Consider the following 9,243-nt stretch of genomic DNA (forward strand, 5'->3'; position numbering starts at 1 on the left):
TCTGGCTCCAGAGGTGTGAATTTGAGTCTCCCTTCAGGTTTTTGCTAAAGACTGTCCTTGGTTGACCCAGCTGTAAATTGGGCAGCTCGTCATTTGGGTTGCAGAGTCTAAGCTGACCAGGTGTGATGCTGCCACTGCTCTCACTGGTGTGCTGTTAGCTTCAGAACCTGGAGTGCCTTCCCACATGGGTCTCATGGGCCTCGAGGCTTGGGTGGACCATTGCCTTTTTTGACTCTATTTATAAAGTTTTGTATCATGCTCAAAACTGACTTCCAGTTTACAAGTCTCTCCTGTCTGAGTCCCTTTCTAAGCAAGATGATGGCAACAGAGAAACTGCTGTATAACTGCCTATAAACATCCAGAGAAAGGCTGAACTGAATGGATAGCACTTGAATAGAGGCGGGGTGGTACAGAAGTGCCTGTGAAGGGCCTGCTTCCTGGCCTCTGTAAGTGTTTTATATTGCAATGCAGCTTAAAGTAAATGATTTCATTTTTACAATCATGGGGACCTTGAATAATTTACACTTGTGGCTGGCAGCTGACCACTTTGTCTCAACAGGAGTGTAAATAAAAATGGTCAGTGTTTACCAGACTAGCAAGGCAAGAGAGATGGTGAACTAACCAGAAACCTGGCCATCATGTCCATCTTGGGAACAAGACAGTTTATATGGGGAGGTGGGGAGACTTACATGTGCATGGGGCAAGTAGGCAAAGTTATTTGGGAATAGTTGTGTCCTTATTGAAGAACTGATTATTCATTCACGGAGGCCATTCTTCTAGGGAGGGATGTGAGTAGGTCACAGAAAGTGAAAAGGGTGGTTGGTAGAGGTATTAGTGATGTATTAGCCTTTCTCCTCTCCTTTTCCAAACTGAAAACAACTTGGGTGGTCTCTTTATTGGTAACCCACAGCATAACTACACAGGAGTGTGCTTTGCTGAAAAAGCGGCCCTGGAATAGAGAAGGGGGCTTCCTGGTCAAGACTGAAAACAAAATATCCCTGTTCACATGCGCCTCTGTACTGCACCCGCATTTTTCTAAATGCTTTTGGCTCATCTCTAATGTTTATGCTGCTTTCAAAAATAAACCCAGCTTCCCTCCCTGCGGGTGTTGCGTGTAACATCAACAGTGAATAGGCTTTTTCATCCCTAAATGTTCATTTTCTCTGTTTTCAATCTGTTTCTGGTACAAGAAGTTTTTGTTTTCACTGATTTATTTGTTTTAACTGCATGTCCCTTACGTCCTCACGTCCCTTTCCATTCCATAGCCTTTTTCAATAGAAGCAAGAGCTGAGTGTTTATCAGTGACCCTGGCACATGGAATTTGAGCCAGGGCTTGGGCGGGGCGACTCACAGTCGAGTCAGAGGAAAAAAGTTCTTTTGCTTGGATCCTTTTGGTCAGTGGAAGGTGGACAGTTATTAGGGTAAATATTTTTTTAAAATACCTTGAACCATGGGGGGCAAATTTCTTCCTTTGTTGTAGGTCTCATCATGTGTAACAGTCTTGCCATGTTGAAAAACTAGCTTTCAACTCAGAAGCATCTTGACACTGTCACCCAGCAGTGCACACACAACTGACTGGTGCTTGAAAAAATGTTTTCAAACCATAAACTTGGGGTGAAAAGCCAGCTCTGTTGAAGTCAATGAGATTTTTGTCACTGACTTCAAAGGAACCAGGATTGCATATGTATACTGCTGCTGATTGTGAATCTATTGTTTGCAAGTGAGTTAATAAGATATAGTCCTGACCTCACCTGTGAACATTGCAGTACTGTTATAACCATTTTTATTTTATTTCATTTCATTTATTTATTTATTTATTTATTTTTGGAAAAACTGTGTTGTAACTAGTTTCCCCCATACAGTCAGAATAAATTACATTGGTGGGCTCTTTGAGTTTCCTGGGGGAGAGAATGCCAATGAAAAATCTGAGTAGGGAATAAAATAACAGGAGATTAGTGACTTTTTCCTCCAAAATCCTCTTCTGTTGGCATCAATGAGATTCAATCCCTTGTGGGACTAGTCCGAACACTTTTGACAGTATATATGATCTGTTGCAGTTTTTAAGGAAATGTACATATAAAACCTTAAGGGTACAAACAGATATTAAATCTTGTGCCATTTTTTGCGATGCATACATATTGTATGCATATGTGGTCATGCTATTAGTAAAATGTGCACATGTGTGCATAGCTGGAAATGCTTTGTTCTCTCTCATGTTCTTCCCTGTGTGCTTTGGAGGCTGCAGGACTCCCCTTTCTTCTGCAGGAGGTTGAATGGTTTTTATTAACCAGCTGAATAATTCCTGTTGAGCTGCATTGTTATCCTCTCTTGCCTGCATGATCATAGCGGTGCCTTAGCAGTTCTGCCTCTTGTGCCTGTGCCTTGATATGCAGCTTTCCTCTCATTTAACTCAACTAATACATGTAAAAAGCATATTAAATACGGATGATGGAGAGAGTTACGACGTTTTATTTATCCCATTTTGCTATTTGATGACCTAAATGTTTTCAGCTCTTCTAATTACTTATTTAAGGCCTATTGATTTCTCAGGTTTCTTCTGGGAGGCCTTACGGATTAGTATGTCACACAAATAGCATTATAGCTGCCTACGAATTAAGGCAAGCAGACAGAATGCTGTAACATTGCAATAACCAGGCAGAAGGCTTATTTTAGCCTGACTTCATGTGCAATATTTATGTACTGATTTAAATACTAAAGAGCTAGTATTCACGCAGCATCCAGCAGCTGCATCTTAAACCTGGAACATCTCCTGGTGTTTCTACCCAGATTTTGTACAGGCTTTCAGCTTGGCGGCTTGAGCGTTAGTGTGCTATATTAAGGAGCGTATGTCCCAGTCCCAATGAAAGAAGTGAAAGAAAAGTCATAATGTTGGATGCTGTTTTGCTTCTTCATGAGCTATCCTGCTACAGTCGTAGCTCTGCCGTATGTCTCAAGTGCTGTGCTTTGGTTCTCAATCAACTTCAGCATATGGCACTTCTCTGTAGAAGAGTTCAGTTCAATTGCAATGTCAGTCAGCAGATACAGAGAACCTTACACGGGCCTTTGCAAATCTCAGTAAAGTGCTTCTTCGGGCAACGTTACTCAGGCTGAGTGTTGAAGCATTTTCACTGCTGAGGAGCCAAGAACTATTATTAAGAGCCTTTCTGGACACCACAGGTGAGTGGTTAATTGTGCCTTTCCACAGAACAGTGAAACCCAGTTGGTTAAGTACGGAATGTGGGTAGCTGAAATGAAAAAGAGCTCACGCTGCCCCTTTTGGGGAGATATGGAACATGTGCTTCCAAATTCTGCCTGGAGCCAGCTGAACAAAAAGACAGTTACAACTTGCAGACTTATACTAGGGCCTTTATTATTCAAGCTACCACTTTTAGGTCAGTGTATTCTATACAACTGTGTGTATGACAGGGGCAGATAAACTTAATAGCTTAATGTAGTCAGGTGTTATCTCTTCAAAATCTTGTCCAGAAGAAGAAAGCTGTGTCAGTAGGCCTCCAAAAAGCCAGGTACCTTCCCTCCCCTCCCTGAAAATTTGCAAGCTTCTTCACTTTTTTCTTTACAATTCCGTTATTTTTTTGTATATGAAAGGTGCTGGGCAGACAGCCCCAGGCAACAGTGGGCCTCAACAAGATCCAAAAATGCAGAATCTAAATTATGTTATTCCCAATTGCCTAAAAGGCTCTACAGTAGAGCGTGATCTTCCACACACAGGAAATGATGGGAATACCTGTACACTGGCAGAGTCCATTTTCAGTATATCAGTACGAGTCGCACAGTATTGGTAAACTAGACCACTCCTGTGAAGTGTCAAGAAGACAATGTATTGGCATATTTGCTTGCAGAACAGGTCACTGGAAACCAAGGTTACAGGGTCCTAGTCACAGCTGTGTCACTGGTTTTTGGTATATGGCCTTGGGTTTACCCTCTCTGTAAAACAGGAATACTACTGAATACACAGAGCATTTGTACAGATCATCAATTGATGTTTGTAAAACTTCTTTGCTAAGAGATGCCAGAGCTGTCCAAATTATCATTAGGGCAGAGTAATAATAGCTCCAGGATTTCAGTGCTATTAGAGCAAACCATGCTCTGCATCAAACCTGTGTTTCTGTGTTTAAAAACTCAGTCTTCTTTCAAATTCTGCAGGAGTGTTTTCCTGTCAGGCAAAAGTATTTGCTTAGGTAAGTGCATGTTGGAAATGCCTGGTGTCTTGATAGCACCCACGTGAGACTGACATTGTTTCATCCTCCTTTGCTAATAAAGATCCAGGTTGTTTCTTCTGAGATTCAGCAAAGGTTCCTTTTCACAAATTGACATTTAACTTTAAGTTGAATATTTTCCCCCAAGGTCCAACAAACAGTCAATTGGGACTTGAAAAGAACAAGTAGTATTTTCAAAGGCTGACTTCCTATTCAGAATTTTTCTTGGTTTGCAGGGAGGGGCGGGGGCTACTGTGTAAGGGTCCCATAGCTGGTATGACTGAAACCAGGGCAACGGATTCATAGCAGAAAATATTTGTATGGAATTGGAGCTTGATGTTACACAAAATGATGCTGTTACTAAATGACTAAAATTTCAAAAATGGAACAAGAACGAGAGAGATTTTCTCCCGATTCCAGCTCTGCTGCATATTGCATCTTGCAGTCAGTAACCAACCTGCACACCAGCACTCCCACAGGATGACGATCTTCCAGGCTTCTGTTGCCTGTACCCTGAAGCACAGCTGCTCTTCCCATGGGATATGCAGAATGCAGTCAACACTACTTCTCTCTTCTGCAGTCACTAATTGATGTCTGGCTTGGTGACTTCCAGCAAGGTCACAGAGCTGGCAGCTCCAAAAAGAAAATGTCCTACTGAAAATTTAAAGGGAAACAGCAGGGACATTTTAAATTGTGTCATGCTAATCTTCCTTTAAAAAATCTGCCAGTATGTTTAGTTGTAAGGTCTCCCTTTTTACTTCTGCAGTAATCCACGATTTAGAAACCATCCTGATGTTAGCAAGAATGCAGAAGTTTGTCTGCCTGTCAGAGTCTTCCCCTCCGGGTTTATGTGGAATCCACTATTTTGCAGTACTGTATTCTCCATATATTCTGCATATTGTTTCCTCTCCTCCATTTTAATAGGGTGTCAACATTTCTCATTTTAGTTCAAATCTCATAAAGGTGAAATAATTTTTAAGCAAGTGTAATTTGACCTTTTCAAGGTTTTTTCTTTACAGATGACTTGTCCTCATACTGGCATTGAAAGGCACTTGGAGTATGTCTTTGTGAGAGGGCAGCAAAATGTACATTCTTACTTCTCAGAGCTGACACTGTGATTAATTCAGGCACTTTATTATCTGAAAGTTGATGGAAATTCATGAAAAACTAAACTGTCAATCTCCAAATGCCACAGCCTATATTACAAGAAATATTGCAAATATGTCACTTATTAAGCAGTATGCAAATAGTGCTCACTGTCTTTGCTACTGTTATAACAACAGCCCCATTTTTAAGACTCTGAAGCCTGACAAAGAACCCAGGTGGTAGAAATACAACGAAAGTGGACTGTATTCCAGCTCCATGTATCATCATGATGCCAGACTTAGTCATTATAAGGTTATTTACATGTTTTTGCTAGGTATTAATTATTTTCAGTGTGGAAGATCAGGGGATGGCATTAGCAGTCTAACCTTCAGATCTGAAATGCTCTTGGATGCCCAAGTAACATGCAAGTTGAAGGGATATTTCCAGAAGCACAGCAAATATTTATACACCCACTTCCCACTTGTGAAAACTCCCCCCTTTGTTTGGGGAGGTCTCAGCTGAAATCTTAGAAAACCAAAGTCCTCTCTGTTCTGCTGAGCCATCACAAACTTGGACAGGATTCATCCTGTTAGAAACAGAGAATGGAAATCTTCATGGGATATGAGGTCGGAGGGGCATTTGTTCCTTAGAAATGCAGTGGTAGGTGAAGGTGACGTCTTCATCTTGTGTTGAGAGGAATCTGTCCTGTGTAAGCATTGCTAAGCATGAAGGACTGCATGCTCCTCTGATGGCTATCTTCAGCCTTGCACTTTCAGGACTAGACCTGTGAAATGGAGGCTGTTACTGGAGCAGCAATCCTACTACAGTGAATGTAAGAAAAGCTAAAAGTCTTTCCCCTGGAGCAGCATAGGATGTTGGCTTTAATTTTTTATGAAGAAGAAAAAGCTGTATGCTCAGATTTCATAAGGGAACCATCTCCACACTTTCTAGGCAACATGTGCTTCATTTAGCACAGAGTTCTGAGGCTGAAGAAGGATCTAATGCTTCTGGGGTGGAAACGGTAGCAGGGAGGGGCAATGAAGATGCTGAATAGGTGAGCTACAGAAGGATTCAGTATTGCAGCAACACCTACCAGATGGATTTGGGAGCTCTGATGTAGATCAGGTCAGGGTTGTGGGAGGTATTCATCACTAGGTTTGGCATTAGGAGCATACGGAAAACCCCTGAAGAGGATATCAGGAAGAAGGAGTGAGGTGGGATGTCAGGTTGCTATTGTGGCCTTCCATTTTGGCACTGAAGCACAGATAAATATTTCTCAGGTGATGTCCCCAACCACAATGGCAATCTAACCTCCCTTCTGGCTGCTCTACCTGGGAAGCACTAGATCTTTCCTCTTATAAATTCCTTCCAGTCAACAAAGGCGAAACCTGAGGTCTTGTCGCACCCAAGTCACTGCTCCCTAAGCCCTTCTGCGCTGCTTTCTCCCACTCACAGGTACTCAGTCCTAAGTCCCCTCACTATAGGTTCCACTCTGAATGTACTAATCACAAGGATTTTATGAAAATCCTGAAATTAGTTATCACTTCAAAGGCTAAAGAGTGACTTTATGTGGAATGATTCTCAATGCGTTGATATAAACACGTTCTGTTTTTTGAATGAGGATGACCAGGGTACTGTAGGTCTAATCTAGACCAAAACTGTGTTACTCTTTGTGGGCAAACTAAACTGGCAGACTTGAATACCAGGCCTAGCTCCCAATGGGATGTCCTGCTGTGGGTTTGAATAGAGCCATCCCAGTACACAGGTGGGTTTGCTTATTAACAAAATCCAAACCTTTAACTTAATCTCCTGGAAGGGGGGTGCATAATTTACTCTATGATCCCTTGGTAAATAATGCAAATCCATTGTTTGAACTCCATGTCCACTGTGGGGAACTGGACAGTCTCCAAGGAAGGAAGTTCCCCCTCTCCAGTAGAGGTAATTTTAGAGACTTCAGTTTTGTGGATGCCCCGGGCAGCTTACCCTTGATAGCTGGGATGCAGCATGCAACACGTGTGGGCTCTCTTATTACAGCCTGTCCATGGCAGTCAAATTTACAGGGCAACCCCCTTGTGCACCTCTGCATTGATGCATCTCCCTTCCTTCACCCCTTCCTGGGTGGAACCACACAGTTCTTTCAGTTTCTAGCATGCAGAATAATATATGCAGGGACCTCCTTTAAACTGTATCCTTTCCCTGCAACTTTTTGTAAGCTGTATGCAGCTCAAACATCCCTACTTCTGGGCAGGAGGGAGACAGCTGTGAAGTACTCTCTTCCTGTCTCTCAGTGTCTCTCCTACAGCGTCTTCCCTGAGCTGCTGCTGCCCACTCATATGCTCCCCTTGCTCCCTAGCCAGGGGTTTTGAACAGCTTAGTCTTCTTTTCATCTTAGGCTCTGGTATGGGAAAATAAACCTGTTAGCCTGGCTGGAGCCAGGCAGGTGGGCATCTGCCAATTAATAGGTCCCCCGTTGTTCCCTTAAGACCCCTTGCTGTTTTCCCTAGAGATATCTATCATTGTCATTGTTTTGGTTTTTTGTTTGGCTTTTCTTGCCAGCCTCCTTTGATTTAATTCTGTGCAGTCAGACAGATTAATATCAAGCAGATAAACTGAAGTATATACAATAATACAGAACAATACAGTTATTTCCCTTACTCTTCACAATAGCATTTGATATTGATGAAGAGCAAGAGCCCATGGTGGTCTTACAGCTTATAGTTAGTCTAAGCCCAGAAAGTCTCAAATGCCCAGCGTGCATCGCATACAGGGAAAGCAACATTTTCTATTTTTTGAAAGCTGTTTGGAGAGGTTGTCGTGTTAAGTGATGTAAATATATTTTATAATTTCTAATACATGCAAATGAAGTTTTAATTAATTTTCTCCTGTAGTTATCATCTTCAGAAACTATGCTCATCATTACCCATGAACTGATACTGTTGTAAAGCATATAATTAGAAACATATCTGTCCCAGTTGTTGGGCTCACTGCGCCTCTTACTGTTCCCTGGTCTCTTGCAGCACACCTTCTGCCAGGTTTCAAGCTTCTAGCTATCATCTATCTTGGGGTGTACTGATAGGATTATCCCCTTTTCAGTACAAGCCTTGTGGTCCCCTGTGATTAACTCAGCAGGCCTTAGTTTGGCTAAGGGCCTGCATTTGAATTCCCTTCAGGAGCTACAAAAGTAATAGCCAGTGACCAACCGGCTTTCTTAAAGGAAAGCACTGCATTTAGGACCAAAATGTTTCAGCAAAGATAAATCTGAAAGCAGTAAACTAGTCTATGAGCATGCCTGCCTTTCGCTAAGGCTCACCAGTCCTTGGATTTGCAAAGGCCCAATTCCAGCAGCCTCTCTCTTTGTCAGCTTGTTCCCTTTGCCTTTCTTGAGAAGGGGTTTCTAATTGTTATAGCCCTTTGATCTGCTGTTTCCCAGTTGAGCAAACAGCTGTTTCACTTCATCCTGGATCCTGAAAGTATTAGGATCGGATGAAGTAAGCAGCTGCTTATGAAAGCATGTACATGTCTGATATTGTCGGTCTATAAGGTGCCAGTCTACCCTGCCTTGTGCCTGACCTCAGACTAACACAGCTAACTACCTTTTTCTCCTGCAAACACATCATTGTATTGAAGTCATCCACCCCCACATCTCCTCCATGCTGGAAGGTTTTCTTGATCATAGCTATTTTGTTTCTTTCCTGCTGTTCTTCCTATTAAGTTAGATCAATATGTTTGTACAGGAAATTCTAATAACCCTCCACAGATACACCGTCACTTTACCTCACTGATCATTATTACATTGTAGTATTCTTACACATCTGCATAACAGTTCTTGGGCCTCGTGTGTCCTAAAAGAATTATGATGACATTGAGGAATCAACCATAAAGAACACAGATGATGGTACAACTTTCAATGTCCCAAGTAAAGTATTAGGGATTGCTTGCT

Source organism: Alligator mississippiensis, chromosome 12 (assembly GCF_030867095.1).
Source record: "Alligator mississippiensis isolate rAllMis1 chromosome 12, rAllMis1, whole genome shotgun sequence".
Lineage (NCBI taxonomy): Eukaryota > Metazoa > Chordata > Crocodylia > Alligatoridae > Alligator > Alligator mississippiensis.